Raw genomic sequence first — 20539 nt, 5'->3', positions numbered from 1 at the left:
AAGTGAACCAGGGAATAAAATGATCTTAATAAAGATTTGGTTAAAGATATGCCAATTGCTAATCTTAAAAAGAGAGAGAAAATGGTATATGAGGGATATCGCCAAAATATTAGGTCTGGAAAGTAAAGAAAATCCCAGCATCATATTATGTGATTTTTATGCTTAAGAGAACCGGAGAAACAACAGTTAATAATGCTGGAAATTTTTACATCTTATTTCCATACCCTTATAGACAGTATTTGAAGCTTTTCCAGGAAGCAAGTAATAGTATGATAGTGAGCGTTTATATAGTACTTACAATGGGCCAGCCCTATTAATAGAACTATACATGTGCTAGCATATTTAATCATCACAATAACTCTGTGAGGTTGGTCCTATTATTACCCGGTTGTTAGAAGGTTGTAAGAGCAATAAGTGGTGGAGCTGGGATTTGAACCAAGGCCATCTAACTTTAGAATCTGTGCTGTTAAACACTGTATATGTATAACTATATATATATATATATAAACACTTCTATAAATGTTTTACATGTAGGAAAGAATTAGGTTCTATGATTTTCCCCACTTTACAGGTGATGAACCCAAGACAAAGCGAGGTTAGGTAATGTGACCAAGATAATGTAGCTACTGATCCCTGCTAGGGACAAGAATGGGATTCTAACATCCATAGGAGAAACTCAAAGTAGATATGAAAGAAATAGGATTAGGGAGGAGTTAAATCCTTGGCTCTCACTTCTCCTTCTATCGATGGCATGATCTTGCCTCAAGTAGGAATCTCCAAGGACATACTGAGCCCCCAGAGAGAGTTGGATACACTATTGTCCTATTCCTCACCTGAGTCCTACACACAATAAATATGATGTTATCTCTGGCTCTCTAAAATACCGTATGGTTTGCAAAGCACCAGGTTCTTAGCATGTGTACTCAGTTTTACTCTGATCTCATTTACTGTGGACTAGGATAAGGCTAAGTCCATGGAAACAGTTGAGACCTAGGTCCCAGTATGCAAAAGCAAGCAGTGTCCACTGGTCCTCTGGGGCTTGTAAAATTGAGCACATGTATTCTACTGGTGGCATTAGATATCAAACTGAGCACAGAAATAACTGGAACACACACACACACACACACACACACACACATACACACACACACACACACACACACACAGGTGATTCTGGAATTTCTGGAATTTCTCACCAAGGCTAATGAATCTGAAAGTTTTGGTTTCAAATTGTGATGTTAAACTTAGAGGTTAAATATAAATGAGTTATTCTATTCTAGTGCTTCACTGTTTTGAGGGCTTTCCTATCATCAGGTTTACTTGGCGATCACAACAATTTCAGGAGGTGTTATTCAGCAGTGTCACAAATGAAGAAAGAAGCTCAGAAAGGTCAGGTGACTGACACTAGCTCTCAGGTGGCACCAGAATACAAACAGTGCCTTTCAGGGAGCTGGGATGCAGTGCTGGGATGCAAATGGATGCTTCCTGAATCTGCATTCAGTGCTCTTCAAATTCTTTAGCAGCCCTAGCAAATCTACTCAATTTAACACCCCCAGTGAAGGTTCTCATTCCAATTAATCACCTTGGGGACTCTAGGCTTACTTGAGAGATGTCAGAATTACCCACCATTTTGGGCACATCTGTTTAAGAATTTTCATCAGGGCTAGTTTACACAAGAACATCCTTTTATTAACTTACACTTATGTCACATTTTGGGTTGATCACTACAAGGCTGTAGTACAGGGCACTGCACTGCAGGACACGCCCACATGCCTGAGAATAAATTAGGACAAAGCCAGTATTCATGAGTGTGAAACTGAAGTAATGATTATCAGGTGTTCACCTTTTGACATTGGGTTTTAAAGTTCTCATCCCTGGAATTCTCTAATCTGCTGAATAACACTGAGTTTAGGTTACTCAGAAAGAAGAAAGGCTGATTCAACTGCAAAGATTTTAATATGTGGTTCCAGAAAGTCTGCATATTTCATTGTGAGGTTTGGACAAGAAGTCAAGCCACTGGCTAGACCATAATGGGCAACTACTTATGTAACTGTAAGATCATTTCATTGATACAATTAAGGGAGAAAAATACCTTTCCCCAGTTTGCTTTCCAGTAAGTACAGAAATACACATGATATTTCACAGTAGGAAAATGGCCTCAAACTATGCTAAACTTAAATTTACATTACTCAATATGATTTCTTTCTTTTTTTTTTTTTTTAGAAAATCTATTTCTTTTCCTACAGTGAAGTATAGATGAGAAAATCATACACTTTGGAGTTGGATGAACCTATATTCTTCTGACTTTATTGCTCAAACTCTAGGATATTGGGCAAAGTTATTTAAATATTCTGAACTTGAGATCTTTAGCTTATAATGGAGCAAAAGCACCTACTTTATCAGATTCTTGTGAGGTGAAATGAGATGATATAAAGCATTTCATTTCACAGTGTCCAGCACTGAATGGACACAGCATAAACATAAGTTTCTGCCCCCATCCTCCCATTCCCTGATCTCCATTGACTTCTATAATCCAAACAGTTCCTTGCTGAGTGTGCTTTCCTTGCCCTCCTCCTAGTTTTATTCCTCTTTCCCTTGGACGGCATCTCTTCAGTACTATCTCAAATGGACAGGGTCAGTGGCATTTCGTCTGCAGCTCTTCATTCTTCCCAGGAGTCCCAGGTCATTTCTCATAAATTTGCCCTTTGGAAGATGTAGTCAAGATCTAGGCAGCTTGGAACACTCCATTTCAGAGCTTATTTCTCATCCTGGACTTTGCATTTCATGTGACAACTACTAATATAGCTTAGTTTTATCTCTAACCAGAAGCTCAGACATTGGCAACACCTGGGAGATAAACCCTGGGTAGGGATGGGCAGAACTGCGATAAGGAGGGGCATAAAAAAAAAAAAATTCCAGGTGTCCTTAGCATCCTAAAAGCATGGCTTCCTCTCTGTGCCGAAACCAGAGGCCTAGACCAGGAATTGATGAAGAACCAAGGCTAACGAGGGCAGGGCAGCAAGAGTGCCATCTCAAAGGGCAACCGTGGTGTTTCCCCATAGCTCCCAGGCTTCGATGAGACACTGGGAAGAGCACACATGCAGACTACAAAGGAAACAGAAGTTTTACATCACTGTAGTAAATATTACTGGAAGAAATATCAACAGTGCAGGTGAAGTTTAGCTCCTCTTTACATTGTATTCAGCATCCTTTCAAATATTTATGAAGTGGTTGCTATGTGCCTGATCTTGCTGGAAGTCATGGATGACCCATGATCTGTGAAAGTGTGAAATATCAAAGCGAGTGGCCAGCAGTGAATGGAAGGAGCCATCAGGAGTTCCACATGTCACATGTGAAGATCACTGGGAAGTTACCTTCCTTGTCAGTCAGTGTTCTCTACAGAAACAGAGCCAAGGTCGACTTCAAGATGGCGGAATAGAAGGACATGGAGCCCTCCCTCTCCCACGAGTACATCAAAAATACATCTACGTGTGGAACAGTTCTCACAGAATACCTACTGAACTTTGACAGAAGATCTTGTATAACTGTTACTATAGGAAAAATCTTCACAAATCCAGATGAACAGCAAGGTCCTACTGTGGAGCACAGGAAACTACATTCTATACCTTGTAATAGCCTATAATGAAAAAGAATATGAAAAGGAATGTATGTATGTATATAGAATACAAACTTGTGGTTGCCAAGGGGGCGGGGGGTGGGAAGGGACAGACTGGGATTTCAGAATGTAGAATAGATAAACAAGATTATACTGTATAGCACAGGGAAATATATACAAGATCTTATGGTAGCTCACAGAGAAAAAAATGTGACAATGAATTATATATATATTCATGTATAAATGAAAAATTGTGCTCTACACTGAAATTTGACACAAAGTTGCAAAATGACTATTACTCAATAAAAAATGTTAAAAAAATTAAAATTAAAAACAAAGGAATATATGTATGTAGAATTGAATCACTATGCTGTGCACCAGAAATTAACACAACATTGTAAACAGACTAAACTTCAATTTTAAAAAATTTAGATATACAAAACACACATTTAAAAAAAAGAAATGGAACCCAGTGGATATATATATATATATATATATATATTACCTTTATATCTATATCTATTAATTGATAGATTCACAGAGAGAGATTGATTTTAAAGAACTGACACATAATTGGAGGGGTTGGTAAGTCTGAAGTCTGTAGGGCAAACCAGCTGACTGCAAATTCAGGAAAGTGTTGAAGTTTCAGTCTTAAGTCTAAAATCTTTAGAGCCAGCAGGGAGGATGAAAACTCAGACAGGATTTCTGTCATACATTGACATGGAATTTCTTTTTCTCTGGGAAACCTCAGTTTTTTGTTACGGCCTTCAGTTGACTGGATAAAGCCCACCTGCATTATCAAAGATACTCTACTTAAAGCTAACTAATTGTAAGCGTTAATTGTGTCTTCAAAATACCTTCACAGCAACATCTTGACTAGCTGTTTGACCAAACAGCTGGGCACAATAGGCTAGCTAAGTTGACACATAAAATTAACCATATTTCCAAACAGTGTTTCATTAGAAGTGAAACTGAGCTTCTTTTGAGGAACAATGCCTGTTCATCAGCAAGAAGCCACTGTTTCACAGGCTATTAAGAACTGATGCTATACTCATGTTTAGTGTGAGAGCCCCTGGGGCTTCGTGCCCCTGTACTTATGATCAAGTGGATTTTCAGACAGACTTGTGGAGTCCAAGCTGGTTTTAACAGAGGCGCTACAGTAGCTCCACTCTCAGCCTTGCTAGTGTCGGGGCGGAGGAGGCTGTAGGGATAGTACCATGAGCAGAGAGAGACCAGGCATCTGGATACATTGCATCAGGTACACAGTGCTCAGTCATTCATGTAGGTATTCTCTATTCTTTACTATTATGTATCATTTACTAATGACTCTATTAAAAAGGCATGAAAAGATCATAGGGGAAGGAAGCATTTTGTAATTAAACTGAATATGCCCATGTTCCCTCCAAAAATCACTTTTCCCACCCACTACATATCTTTCTATGTCCTCCATCTCTAGGCTTTAGATGAACACGGTATCAAAGGATTGGCCTTTTCTACACATGAATGAGACAATGAAACATTCTGCTTTCCAAGAAGCAAGAAAAGATGGTTCCCAGAAAATACAGACTAGAAAACATAACATTCCTTTCCACAAAAATTCCAGAATGGATGATTAAATAGACCGTTTTTGATCTTTTGAGAGAGAGAGAGAGAGAGAATGAGAATTGCCTTCCAGAGACAATGTAAGTTCACCTCGAGTAAGTCAGGTCAAACAAAACACTTTCCCTTCTTGGACAGCATTGTTATTCTCATCAAGAGTGGTAATACTGTAGACACAGTATATTATATTTTTGCAAGGATTTGACAGCTCATTCATGATACCTTTTTGGACAATTTAGAAAGCTGGATAATAGTTATCAATTAGATGGACACGTTGTTGATACGACAGGTCTATTCAAAGATTGTTGATGAATGGAATGTCAAACGGAAGAGAAAAGGCTAGAAATAAGATTCCATTTTAGCTGTTTTCTACTTTTATTTTATCAACAATTAAATGAATCAAAATTAAATAAGTCAAAATCAAAAATTAAATGCATAGGTGGGAATCATGCTAACAAAATTCATAGATGACACAGACCTTGGTAAGCTAACCAGTCCAACACATGGGGAGTTAACATTCAGAATCACCCACACGGGCTTCAGCAACTAAGAGAAGCGGACAAGTGAAGATATAACAAAGACAAATGTTGTTTGTCACACAGTTGCTTAAGATGCAGCTTAGCAGACAGGAATCTATGTGAAAAATTATCTGGGATTCTGCATCAACGGCAAGTTCAAGAAGCCAGAAAGATGGCATGTCTGGAACACACACATGCACACACACCACCAAATACAACAGCTTTTGCAAGTTGCAAAGACCTTAGAAGTTATTCAAGTCAAACCCCTCCTGTCACAGAGAAAAGCTGCGCATGCAATAATAAAAACACAACCACTGACAGTAAAACTACGTCTGGTATTAGTGCGTGTTTTATTGTAGACATCGCAATCTTTAGAGTCACTTTATTGTGGTCTTAATTTGCGTATCTCTGGTGATTAGTGACGTTGAGCACATTTTCATATACCTCTTGGCCATTTGGACAACTTCTCTGAAGAAATGTCAATTCCTTTGCCCATGTTTTAGTTGGGTTACTTGGTTTCTTCTGTTGAGGTATAGGATTTCCTCATATAATTTGAATATTAACCCCTTATCAGAGATATGGTTTGCAAATATTTTCTCCCGTTCTGGTGGTTGCCTTTTCATTTTGTGGACCTTTTCCTTTACTGTGCAGAAGCTTTTTAGTTTGATGTAGTCCCACTTGTCTATTTTTGCTTTTATTGCCTAAATGCTCATCGATGGGTAAAATAGATTTTTAAAATGTGGTATATCCATTACAGTGGACTATTATTCAGCCTTAAGAAAAGAAGTAAATCATGCCATTTGGGCCAACATGGACAAGCCTGGAGAACACTATGCGAAGTGAAATAAGCCAGACACTGAAGGACAAACACTACATGATATCACTTATCTGATGAATCTAAAATAGTCCAGCTCATCGAAGCAGAGAGCAGAATGTGGTTCCCAAGGGTGGGGAGAAGGGGGAAACGGGGAGGTATGAGTCAAAGGGCACAATATTTCAGTTATACAAGGTGAGTAAGTCCTGGAGATTACAGCACAGCTTAGTGCCTATAGCTTGCAATAATCTATTGTATACTTAAAATTTTGCTAAGAGGGTAGGTCTTATGTTAAGTGTTCTTATCACAAATAATAATAACAATAAGTAAAGAAAAAGTTATTTTAATAGGCAAGAGTCTACTTTCAAGGAGTGTAAGCAAGGTTGTGAAGAACCTAAAAATAATATAACAAAAACAATAAAATGGCAAGAGGTTTTTTTTGGGGGGTGGGTTGGATTTTTTAGCCTAGAATATAGTAGAACAGCATAGAAGGGAGTACTATTAGAGGCAGGGTGGCAGCTGTATTCTTTCCAAGGCTAAAGGGAAAACTTAGGGCCTACAGACAGACGTTATTAAAAGGAAAACTTCAGGTTTAGCTTAAGAAAAAGCTTTCAAATGACTAGTGCCACCCATCAATGGCAAAAGCCACTTAACAAGAGCTGGGTGCCCACTCCTGCTGAAGATCTAAGCTACAGACCCACCAAAAACAGGCAGCAGAGAAGGGATTCACGATCTGGGTTAAGAAGCTGCACTAGGTGATCTCTACTTCCTTTCTGCTTCTAAGATTCTGCAATTTCAGGGAACAATTTTTCTCACTAACTTCTTATTTAAAAATAGGGCTGTTTTTTTCTTATCTTTTCTCCCATTTTCAGCAATTGAAACTTGATTTAACATTTCCAATATCAGAGAACTTTTCATTGTAATCAATAGCCAGTATGCCTTATACACTCCCTATGTGCTAGGATATATGGCAAACCGTACACGGGTCACACCGGTAATCACTTACTTGATGTTATGTTTCAGATATCCCTGTCTTACTTGATGTCCAAGTACCCAATGATTAACAGATTCAAAAAATGGCATCATTTTCTTGTGGTTAAATAAAGGGCAAAACTCTCATTATTATCAAATATTTTCAAAGTGTTTTATATCAGTTTGATTCATTTATTTTAATAAATCCAACAAGTATAAGAAATGAACATTTACTAATAAATCTACTTGTGTAAGTACGTTACAGTAGAAGTAAAAAACCTATTAAATAATGCAGCACCAACCCAAATAATTTAAATCATTTTATTGTACAAATTGATTTTTTAATTATATTGGTTTCTCACCTGTTCGTTCTACTAAAATCTTGTATGATTTAGCCATTATGCTAGATAAAAATTGAAGCAGCCAATATACATTTGGCAAAATCTAATAGATTATATAATGCAGAGTAAATCCTAAGGTGAAATATGGACTTCAGTTAATAATAATGTATTCATATTTGTTCATCAATTGTCACAAATGTACCACACCACTACAGGACTTTAATAGTAGAAGAAACAGTGGGGGTCAGTGCAGAACTCCGTACTTTCTATTTAATTTTTCTGTACACTTAAAGCTTCTCTAAGAAATAAAGACCATTAATTTTTTTAATGAAGCAGTCAAACTTTCATGATCCCTCTGATTATTTACCCTTGGTCCACACCCCAAAAGGATCTACTACTCTGTGTTCATAATTGATTATAAATATTTCATCCATAGAGATGCTAAAGATAGAAAGAAACAGCTTTCATTTATCTCAGGAATATTCGCTATAGGTGATATTGTCACAGTCTGGAAATTAAACTTAACCCTGCCCACTTTAATATAAAACCAGGCATCCTTAATATATTCCAAGGACAATGGGACAGGTTTTCCATGGTTAAGAATTTTATACATATTTGGATTAGCCAATCCCTTTTCCTGAAACAAATCTTCTTCACCCTTCTGACTCTTCTAGCCATCTAACTAGAAGTTACACTGACCCATCCTACACTGCCCTAAGTATTCATGGATGCTCCTTTGGTCAGTGGAAGTAGCTGTGGAGTGCCTATCATGTGTAAGGCACTGTGCTGAGTTCTGAGGATACAGCTCTGTCTAAGGCAGGCAGAATTCCTATCCTCAGCAGAGAATGCAGAGAGACAATTAACTAATTTTACAATAAATAACAATTCTATTCACATTCATAACGTGCACTCAACAAATATTGGTTGAATGAATGAATGAACTCAACTGACTAAGAAAATAACCTAGACTTTTTATTAAAGTTTTCCTTTATACTACCTAGAAAGAGCTTACTAAGAAAATAATGTAGAATAATGTATGTATATTCAACTTCCTTAAATATCTGTAAAATATTGGTATAGTAACTTATTTGATGTTACAAGTTTCAAATTAGCTGTCTTTTTAAAAATTTAATAATAATATTTTTCCCTAGTTAGACAGCAACTCTGACCAACCAAATGATTATCCCTGAATGCTTTGTCAGAGCAGGCTAAATATATGCTAATGTGTTAGGTATTTAAATATTCTGATCAAACCTTCAGATATTCAACCCAGGGAAGTAGTGAGTAACTATTTTTTTGTCCCTATCAGCAGGACAAGGCAGTAACATTGCACCCTGTACAGAAACATCAGAAGGCATATGTTTTCTTCCTCCAGCTATTTCCAGCTACTCAGGTGAAGCTAAGAGCTAGGTTTACCAAGGGAGGGAGTTGAAGGTGTAGGCAAGGGAGCGATTAAAATCATGGAATGAATCCAAACTGTGCAAGGAGGGAAATGAGGCCATGAGTAGGGCCGGCTCAAAATAGCACTAGAAGATATGGGATTGCTCTTCAATATTCTTTTCTCCTCAAAGGAGTTCAGGGAGCCGACAGAGCACATAATGGGGTTTCCAACCAAGAGGGAATAAAGGGCAGATCGTTTCCCACATCCCGCCTTTAGTCTCAGTACCTTCAGCCTCCTTTATTAGTATGTATCACATGTCTGAATCCCACGGCTCAGTCGACCGTGAGAGCCGAGCCTTTCTAGTTTCTCCTGGATTAATCAATTTCTTTCACTTAAATTCTCTTTCAACCATCAAAAGTAACATTTGTTGGTGACTTGCACTCTTGCTCGTGTAAAAGAGGTTGAATGGCTAGATTTGATCACTATGTTGTCTCTCTTTATTTCTTTCTGCCTGAAGACTAATGTCCTATTTCCAAAGGTAGAACAAAAAGCAGGTGCTTATTCCAATAATCAAAATAGGTTCTTAACAGGGAAACTAGACTCAATAGATCTAAGTAAAACAAAAACCAGTGTTGGTTTTATTCCCAGCTTACCCTTGACCCCATGACAATGAATGGGACGGGCTGGTGGCTGAGAGGAAGGCAGGTAACACCTGGCAACTCGGCTGTCCCAGAGGTGCTGTCCAACACTTTCACATCAATCACTTTGGCCAAAACTTAAATCATGTGGCCACATCCAGTGCTGTGGCATAACTGGCAGGTGGGAGCCATCTACCTGGAGGACTATTAGCAGGTTCAGGACACATCTACCCAGACAGTGGAACATTGTCATCCACTTAGTCTCAAGATATGTTAAAGTCACCAAAAGGCTCTTATACTCATTTCTTGTTGTTATGCCCTAATGAAAGATGATCCTGTGAGTTATCACTGTGTCAATTTTCTGATTACAGATCTGACTCTCCTCCCCCTCCTTACCAGCCCCACTTCATCCTAAGCTTTAAGCCTCCACAAAATAGAGGCCATTTCATTTTATTTTTGTATCTGAAATACATGAGCTGGCCCTCTGAACATTTGTTGAATGAATGAGACAGTGAATGAATAACTAAACTGGATGGGTGAATCTGAGGGAAGACAACAGTAAATAAATAAACTCCAATTATCTAATTTGCCCAGTTGGCCTGTTTTAATTTTTAAATCACAATTTATTTAGCTTTTAATTGTTTCCTGTCTTGTATTTTTTTAATCCACTGGGGAGAGAAAATTTTAAAGTTTTAGTACTTAGAATTGCTGACTTTAAAATCTGATGCTCTGATAAAATGTATGAATCTTTTCTCGAAAGGGTCTGGTAGACATAAATGTGAGGTGGTTTATGTCCTCTTCACCTTCAAAAATGTTTACTGTGCATTCAGAGGCAGTGGGTGGGGGGAAGGGCTTCCAAGAAAGTTAAACAAACAGGCGCCCTATCAGCTGCTCACCATCTAGCGCAACACACTTAGCAGGAGACCATAAACAGATTCCAGACATTCTCCTCCTCCAAGGATGCACAGCATATCAATAGTAATATCTCTGGGTGATTAATAAGACATAACTAATAACTTAGAATTTTGTATTTTTTATTATCTCATGTATACAATTATTAGGATACTGTAATATGTCACCTTTTCAGGGAGAAATCATGGGCAGGTCAATCGCCTTTTTAATGAGATTATAACCCTGTAGCTTCCTTCAAATAAGAAGAGTTAGTAGCAACCAGGGTGCTGATAATCTTTAGTTTTCCGACATGGGGTGTAGGATGATACCACAGAAAGTAGGTGTGAATGTCACCTTCTACAGTGGTGAGTGCTTAGTCAAGCAAGTTCAAAATACCGTATGGTTACAGTGATGAGTAAATACATGAAGTAATGGAAACTTCATTTAAACAGTAGCCGGGAGAAAGAGAACCTAGTTGGTTTTACATCCACAACACTGTTTTGAGACTCTAGGTTCAGATGTGATGGAGGAAGAGTGGCACCTAGTGGTAGAAAGTATCAGCTGCACCCACCAAGAACTGATGGGGAGTCTTCCAGCAAGTCTTTCAGCCACAGTAAAAAAAAAAAAAAGAAAGAAAGAAAGAAGAACACATTTGGAGCATTTTAAATGCTGGTATCTTCAATTCCTGAGATGGCTGTTTATCATGGATGACAATTACAGATTTGAGTCAACTTAATGTGTCTATGTATTTTCAAATAAAATGTACAGGTGATCAATATATCCAAGAATTTAGAAAAAGACCCTAAACTTTCTAAACTTCACAGACACCAAAAGCAAGTATGGTAAAGTGTACAGGATAGGATAGTATATTGCTTAGATGAACTGAGAGTTCATTTAACAAATCTACTATCTAAGTCGACTAATACATGAGCAAGAGAATGTTGCTTTCTGAAGCAAGAAGCTATGTTTCACTGAGATTATTTCAAGAACTTGGAAGTACCTGTAAATACTCTGAAATTCTCTTTTCTCCCAGTGATGGATGCCATAAGCAAAATACAGTATTTCACACACTTTGGACACACAATAAATTAATAATTGAGCATTTAAAAACTTTTACAGTGGAAACTACTTTTAATTATATTTAATTATATAATTATATTATTTAATTATACAGTTTATAGTTTGGTTGATGTTGATAAGGAGAAATACATGGAAAAATTATGAATAACCATTCATGCATACTTCAGTTCTTAAACTAAATGTAAATTCAACTAAAATTTTATTCCCTTGGTAGGAGTAAAATTGTATGAATGTGTCAACTGTCCTTGAGACTCTGATGTGAAAAGACAGAATTGTGAAATTCCAATCACACCTGCAACCATTTTGCTTTTACTCCCCAAGCTCCTTTTTCTCGTAGCAGACATCAGACATGAGTGCACGTATACGGACACGCAGGCCAGACCAATCACCATATCCCACCCCTTGGCCTCTGGGATTATTCTAAGGCTGTTCAATCAAAGTGCAGCTTCCAGGAGTGGTATCTGGAACCAGAGCTGGCAGGAAAGTCTGTTCTTTCCCATTTGGTGGGCAGCTGTAACAGGTGATGCTCTAGCCGTAAGCAAGCACAGCAGAGAACAAAGTGAAATAGGAGAGAGGGAGGAGAAAGATCCCTTAAGACATAAGTCTCTCATTCCGGTTGCTGAGGTCCCTGGCTCCTGTTCCCTGTTCCTGTTTCTCTTCCCATAAATCTCTTTGAAACAAAATCTGCTTTGAGATATGTTCCTACAACCTAAAGAGAACTGACTCATACTGCGTTTTAAAATAAAGCACCAATCTGAGCCTGCTACCCACCCTGGTCAGAAAATCTCCATGCTCTCCATTGCTTGAAAAATAATCCCCAGGCTCGTTTGGATTTGTGACTTGGCTCTAATCTATCTTTCCAGCCCCATCTCACTCAATCTAGTGAAACTGGACTGAAACTTCTTTCTTCATAACACCCACTACTTTACCTTTTAAACTCTGCCTCATGAGAATTATTGTCTACCTCCAGCTACCCAGTTTCCACCTTTTGAAGCTGTATCTGCTTTTCAAGTTCAACCACAAATGACTGATCTCCCATAAATCCTTCCTCATCACTCCACGAATGAGTTAAGTTTAGGTTCAGCTGCCTATAAATGAAAATCTAAAATCACCATGACTTAAAGCAAGAAGTTTAATTCTTACTCATGTAAAAGGAAGCCTGGAGGTAGGCATTCCCATGCTGTTAGAGCAACGATATGGACATCAGTGTATTAGTGTTCTATGCTATGCTGCATAACAAATTAGCTCAAACTTAACAGCTTTAAAAAACACACATTTGTTATCTCACAATTTCCATGGGTCAGGAGTCTGTTTATGGCTTAGCTATGTGGTCTCACAATGCTGAAATCAAGGTGTTGGCTGGGCTGAATTCCCTTCTGGGGAGGAGGGAAGAGTGTACTCCCAATCTCCCTTAGGGTGTTGGCAGAATTCACTGCCTTGTGGCTGTAAAATTCCTGGAGCGTTACTACTTGAAGGTCAGCAACAAAGGAAAAGGTTCTCTGCTGGTTGTAGTCCCTGAATTCAGGGAAGGCACAGGCCATCTTTTAAAGGGCTTGCCTGATCAGGAAAGACCTCACAGAATAATCTTCCTTTTGATGAACTCCAAGTCAACTGATAAGGGACCTCAAATATTCCTTCACCCTCAATATACAATGTAATATAAACATGGGAGTGATAGACCATCTCCTTTGCCATGTTCTATTGATTAGAAGAAGCAAGTCCTGGGTTTCATCTCAACTCAATGAGAGGGCATTATACAAGGGTGTGACCCATTAGGAGTCACTGTAGTGTGTGTCCACACAATCAGGGACCCAAGCCTTCTGTTTTTTCTGTTCTATTCTATTACTAGCTTCCAACCTCAAAGTCCCCTACAGTCCAAGAAAGCTGCTAGAGCTCTAACCACTATGACCACCCAACCCACTGCAGAGAGGAGGAAAGAAATAGAGCAAGGAGTATTCCTTCCTGCAGTCAGCTTGAGCTCAGCAGAGAACAGGCCAGCCAGGCAAGAGTAGAGGAGGAAAAGCCTGGTGGCTCTGCCTCTGAGCCTCCTGTTCCTTCTAGGATTTCTCAAAATTGTTTTCTGCAGCTCATGAGATTTACTCTTCTAGACACCACCAAAAGCCTAAATCAGTAAATGATTCTGGGACAGATACTTCCAAGATTACCTCTGACCTTTTAAACAAATTGAGCCTGAGATAATTTTAATACTATGGAGTAAAACAATGCTTTAATGCTAGGGTTGAGATTATTGAATATACAAGACCGATGTTTTTTAATTTAACACAGAAATAAACGGGAAACAGCTAGGATGAAGAGGAAGAGGCAAACCAGTGAGTTTGGGTGGGGATGTCTGCGGAAAAAGCACAGCCAGCGAGGTGCAGCCCTAGAAGAAAATGCACGAGGTACAAACTAAATCAGAAGCCACAGCCCCCAAATGCAGATTAAAATGGCTTACTCATGAGAAAAAAAAGCCCTGAGGAGGAAAAACCAATTCTGGAAAATTGTGAATTTAGCCCCATTAAACCGAATGCAAGAGAGGCTCAAAGAATAAATTACAGCCAAAAAAACACAAAAAGTTTTTTTAAGCACACAGAATTTTTTTAATGTACTATTCAGCACCCCTACACACACATACACCCACAGAGAGATGTTTTTTTCTACTTTGCAATGGTAACCTTCAATGTCAGCAGAGATTTCTCTAAGCAGATGTCCTTTCCCTTTTAGGGGCCAAGCTGTAAAACTGACATCTGACAGTTTGCCCTGGGCAAGGGTGCTGAGTCTGCAACCCATCCAGTTTTCTCGCTCTTTCCATCTTCCTCCTGCTGCCCCAGCTGGTAACCCTTGGGCCTTGGGCCCCATTTGCTATTCTTTCTTCTGTAATCTCAAGATATTCCTTCTCTACTGAATTCTTCTCTGGCTATAAACGTATTTCCCTTCATAAAAAATATCCTCAAGTGCCCCTGCATCCCCCTGTATTTTGCCTCACAAAGTAGCACCCCCCTGCCCCGCCCCCCCCCCGTAATTACATGCAGACTGCCATCTCCACACTGCCACTCCACTCTCTTCATCACTGCAAGCTGCTCCTGCCCCCATTAATACACCGAAAATGACAGAGACCCCAGAGGCCCCCTCACTGCCAAGTCTAACTTCTTTTCAATCCTCAGCTTCCCTCAAATTCTCCGTTGATCACTCTGTCTTTGAAACTTTTTCCTCCTTTGGGTTCTGAGAAGACACTTTTAATTCTGTTGCTTCCCTTTCATTCCTGCTCAGATTCTTCTGTTGGTTAAATTTGGGTAATCTGCCCTCACGCTGGTCTGGACATGTGGTCCAAACTGTGGTCTCCAGACCAGCAACATCCCTATCACCAGGGCCCTTGTTAGAAATGCAAATTTGGTTGCCAGATAGAAGAGAGGATACCTGGTTAAATTGTAACTTTTAGATCAGCTATGAATAAATTTTATGATTAAAAATTCAAGATAAATATACCTCGTGCAATACTGGGGGACATACTTATCCTTAAAAACATTTGTTTTTTATCTGAAATTCAAATTTAATTGGACATCTTGTATTTTTATTTGCTAAATCTTGCCATCCCAAACGCAAATTACTGGTCCCTATTGTAGCCCTACTAAAATTCTGGGGTGGGACCCACAGCCTGTGTTTTAACAAGCCCTCCAGGTGATTCCGATGCTCTCAGGAGCCCTGCTGTCTGTCAGACCCTCCAGTGACTTCATCTGCTCCCATGACAACACTTACAAAAGAGTGGGAAGTTCCCGAACTGCGAGCTGATGTGGGTTCTCCTGAATTTAACCATGTGCCCCACCCGTGTGTGGAAAACCAGGGGGGGATGCAAGGATAGTTACCACATTCTTGGCTTTGGAGCAATTTTGACCTCTATGGGTGTGAGACAGAGAGGTTTGGGGATAGACACAATGAGGGAGCATCTGTCTTTTCTGCTACGCCCTGCATAGACTTATTAAAAAACTTAAGTCACTGGAAGCAGGTTTCCTGTGCCCACTCCACCTCCTCAGTCTCTGTCAGAGAAGAGGATAGAGGGCTGCATGTGAGCTTGGGGATCTGAGAGGAGAGGAGCCATTGCCCTGCGATCCACCTGGGGTTCCTCTAAGGCACCAGCACCAGGAGAGGCAAGATGGAATTGTGGGAAGCAAGGGCAGACGGGCTTGGGCAGCTTCACAATCCCCATGAGCCCCAAAAGGAAAGAGGGGGTGGATGGGACTTTGAGAGCTGGTGGGCTCAAAAGGGTCCCACTGGCATGACAAGGGGACTTAGCCTCAGACGGTAGTGTGGCCCATGACACAGAGGCCAGGTGGACTGCGACACCGCAACAGGTATAGCCTGAAAGGATGGCGATACCCAAGACCAGACGCGTCCACACATCAGCTCTCATCAGCACAAGGCGGCCACAGGCAAGATCCCTCCCACCACACTGCGACTCGCTGGAGCTTCAGCTGGTAAAGGAGGTTTATATGAGAATCACTAACAGAACTGAGTTGACCTGGAAGAGACTAGATTAAGGGCCCATCAGGCACTAAATATGCATTAATATACATTGTGCAATGATGACCACAATCAAGTTAATTAACACATCTGTCACCTCACACAGTTACCATTTGTGTGTGTGTGTGGAAAGAACACTTAAGATCTATTCTTAGCAAATTTCAAGTGTACAATACAATGTTGTTAACTGTAGCCACCCTGCTGTACATTAGATCCCTGGAAATTCTCCATCTTATAACTGAAAGTTGGTACCATTTGACCAGCATCTCTCAACCATTCTACTCCCTGGTTCCATAAGTGGTGTAGAGAGAGAGATTTAGATAAATAGATAGATTGATGGATAGATAGATATTATTTAGATAGATAGACGGATAGATAAATAGACAGACAGACAGATCATATATAGACACGCCATATATATATATATATACACACACACACAAAATGTCATTATTCAGTCATAAAAAAAGATGGAAATCCTGCTATTTGTGACAACACGGATGAATCTGGAGGATGCTGTGCTAAGTGAAATAAGCCAGACACAGAAACACAGTATGATCTCACTTACATTTGAAATGTAAAAAGTCTAATTCATAGGACCAACTCATTTTAACAAATGAATGGAAACAGAATGAATAGAAGTAGAAAGGAATGGATGCCCTTGGGCCTGATTCGGATTCTGCATAAAGACGTGGACAGTGATTTGGGCTGCACAGTTGCCTATTCTTCCCTCCAGAGTAGCCCAGAAGACTTAGCGCTGAAATTCTGGAAGGAAAAGCTGCCTTAACTAGAAATAGCACCGTGCAAACACTTGTAGGTCGCAAGATCAAACTGACTGAAAGCAATGCATTCCTTCTACACACTGCAGCTTATCCAGCACCCACGAGGTGCTCAGAACTGTGTCAGACGCTATACAGACTGCAACCATTCTAACTCTGGGCATTATTGATAAAATAAGAAATACTGAAAAAGCGGGATGCCAATTAACTTTACCAATAACTGTGTATTATTCTTGCTATGTCACTATTTTATGGAAATAAAAACCCCAACAGTGAATGAAAGTTACTAAAAGTAGCAGTGGCAATTAGGCTTCCAATACTTACATAACTTTAGAATGAAAATGCCAAGAAAGACAAAGGGAAAATCATGCAAGCAAGTGAGATACGTTCCTTAAGATAATAAAAGGCAGAACGTTTTCGCTGAATGCCAGAAAATGTCACAAATTAGAATAAGGCTTATTATTATTTGGTGAATGTGTATTATACCTCACACCAGGTTTTCTAATTCTATGAGAGGTTTTAACTTAAAACATCCACTTTATTGACAAAATAATGAGTGACTTCCTAGCTTCTTCCCACTCAAGGGGCTGGAAAACCAATCTGGCACAGTAGGGGGTGCTGTCTCCCCTGGGTCGCTGGGTCAGGGTCAGGTGCACCCCCAAAGGTGCTGAGTTCTAAGTCTGGGCGGGAGCCAGAAATCTTCTATTTTAACAAGCCTTCATGTAGCTCTGATGCACCTTACCCAAGAGCCACATTTAAAAAACAAACAAACAAACAGAAAAACTTCTGTAAATGATGGAAAGTCTTTGAGGGATTTACACAAACAAATAGCAAAGACTCGTGTTTTAGAGAGAACTCTCACAGTCTAAAGGAGGCTACACTGAAGAGGACAAGGGTGGAAGCAGAGAGACCACTCAGGAGGCTTTTTCAAAAGAGGCCAAAGTAAGAAATGGCAGGGGCTCAAACCAGAGCGGTGGTCAAGGGAAAAGTGAAATTCCCCAAACTTGGTGATTAAATAGACTGGAGGGTGGAGAGGGAGGGCAAATGCGACTCCTAGTTTTCCAGCATGGATGGGCCCACGTGAGATATGGAGTATACAGGAGAAGTCGACTTAGGTGGAAAGATGGTGCATTAGGTACCTAAGGACATCCAGGTAGAGAGAGCTCAGAGGCAGCGAACATCTGAGCCTGACGCTTGGGGTAGCAGAATGAGCCAAGGAGACAAACCAAGGAGTCACCTGCCTTTGACTGGTAGTCAGGGCCCACGAGACCCGCAAGGAGCCCGTGGTGAGGGGGTTCAGCACAAGAAGCCTGGGCAGACATCCAACAGCACCAGGTGGAGTGGGCTAACTGAGGAGGAGGAGTCAGGTGGGACACAGAGAAGCACAGAGAGGTGGGAGGAGAGCAGGAGTGATGGGGGTAGTCTGGAGTGATGGGGTCCAAAAGAAGGGTGTTTCAGGAGGGAGCACAGTGCTGGGTTAAGGGCATAGGATCTGACTTTAGTCTGTCTCCATGCTGGTCCCAGCTCCAGCTCTTACTAGTTCAGTGAAGGCGAGTAAATTACTTTTCACTCTGTCACAGTTTCCTCAACTATAAAATGGGCATACTGACTGATGGGTAACCATCTCATAAGGTTATGTGATAGGGCAATAAATTAACATGAAAGGCGTTTAGACCACTACTGGTGACATGTTATTTTTTTAAAACAACTTTTTAAAAACAGCATTATTGAGGTACAGTTGATATATAAAAACCTGCACATATTTTATGTATATAATTTGATAAGTTTGGATATATGCATACACACATCAAATCATCACCACAATCAAGGTAAAAGCAATATCCACCAACTCCAAAAGTCTTTTATCCTTTTGTGTGTGGGTCTGTGTGTGTGTGTGTGTGTATTAAGAACACTTAAAGTGAGATCCACGCTCAATCCATTTTTAAGTGCACAATACAGTTCTGTTAACTATAATCACAACATTGTACAGCACATCACTAAGCTTAGGTGGGCCAGAGACCAAAGGCCAGAAGGAGCAAGGATGTCCCCGCTGAAGCCAGCTTAGATGACAACCTAGCCTCGATACCCAGTACCTGATGTCCCCTTACCCAGTGCCTTGAGGCAGCAGAAGTGTCCTCCCCTCCCGACGCAGTCCAGGAAGATGAGGGAGGGGGAGATCCTCGTACCAACTGATTCCACTTCTGCCATTCAGCAGAATAAGGATTCAATGAGAAAATATATTCGGTTACAGAAATTTTACAAATGAAACATGTCTTCAACACTTGTGTTTGAGTTATGTCTGCCTGCTGCAGAAATCATGAGAAACTCTGACAAACGTCCCGCTAAACTCACACGGTTCTGTGCTCACGTCTGTGGTGCCGCCCTGATCCACACAGTCTAATCAGCTTTCCCAGAAGGAAGTGACCGGACCGTGTGGCAGGCCTTGTCCCCAAACACTGTGCTGATTGGGACCACTGCTCCTCGTCCCTCCACTTAATGAGTCGGGAATGGCCTGTCAGCTTCCTGTTTGGCTGAAACAGCCTATTACAAACTTTGATGTTTTATGGTGTTAAATGCTGGTCTCTTCACTAAAGTATTGAAGTATTTGAAAAAATGTGATGCTTCTTTTGGAGGAAAATGTTGATCCTCCCCACAGGCCCCTGTGTGAGTGATGAATGACAAAGACAGGCATCAGGCTCATGAGCTCCTATGACACACTGGCAGTCAGCCTCCTTCTGGCCTCTAAAATGAATTGATGGGTGGATTCTTCTGCCAACAACACGGAACATAATTTATGGTCTGAGGTGAAAAAACCCAACCACAAGCCAAAGTAAAAACAGCCGCTTCCATAGGCTCCTATGAGGCCTGTGATGTCAGAGTCCAAAGGATCACCGACGGACACACACGTTCTCATCCTTCTTCCAGCACTGCCTCCCCTCCCCCTACACTGTGGGTCAGATGGCAGAAAACAATCCGGCTTTTATTACCTAAGCTCCCTGCAGAAATGGCTTCCCTGAATTAAGAGTTTTATTCTATTCAGCTTTTATAGACAGTTTATATCAGGAATATCCACTTAAACAATATTCCCATGACTTTTGCAAGGCCAAATTTACAGTTATTGCCTGTTAGGTTGCAAAATGTCTCTCGTGTGAAAACTCACTTGATAAATTGCTTCTTGACTCAGGATAAGAAAAAATTCACTCAAATATCTAGCCTACATCCTGCTGTCAAACAATAAGAACTGCATTGCCCAACTACCTCCCTTTCTGCCTTAGCTCCAGAGAAGTGGAAATAATTACTGTGCCCTACTGCAGTAATTGATTTATCTCACGGCCCTGTGACATTGGTTCCTCTGCTCTATTAATGTCTCTGGTCTAAGCTGTGCACTGTGT

Source organism: Camelus dromedarius, chromosome 13, assembly GCF_036321535.1.
Source record: "Camelus dromedarius isolate mCamDro1 chromosome 13, mCamDro1.pat, whole genome shotgun sequence".
Lineage (NCBI taxonomy): Eukaryota > Metazoa > Chordata > Mammalia > Artiodactyla > Camelidae > Camelus > Camelus dromedarius.
The sequence above is the reverse complement of the archived record's forward strand: the minus strand, read 5'-3'. Positions refer to the sequence as shown.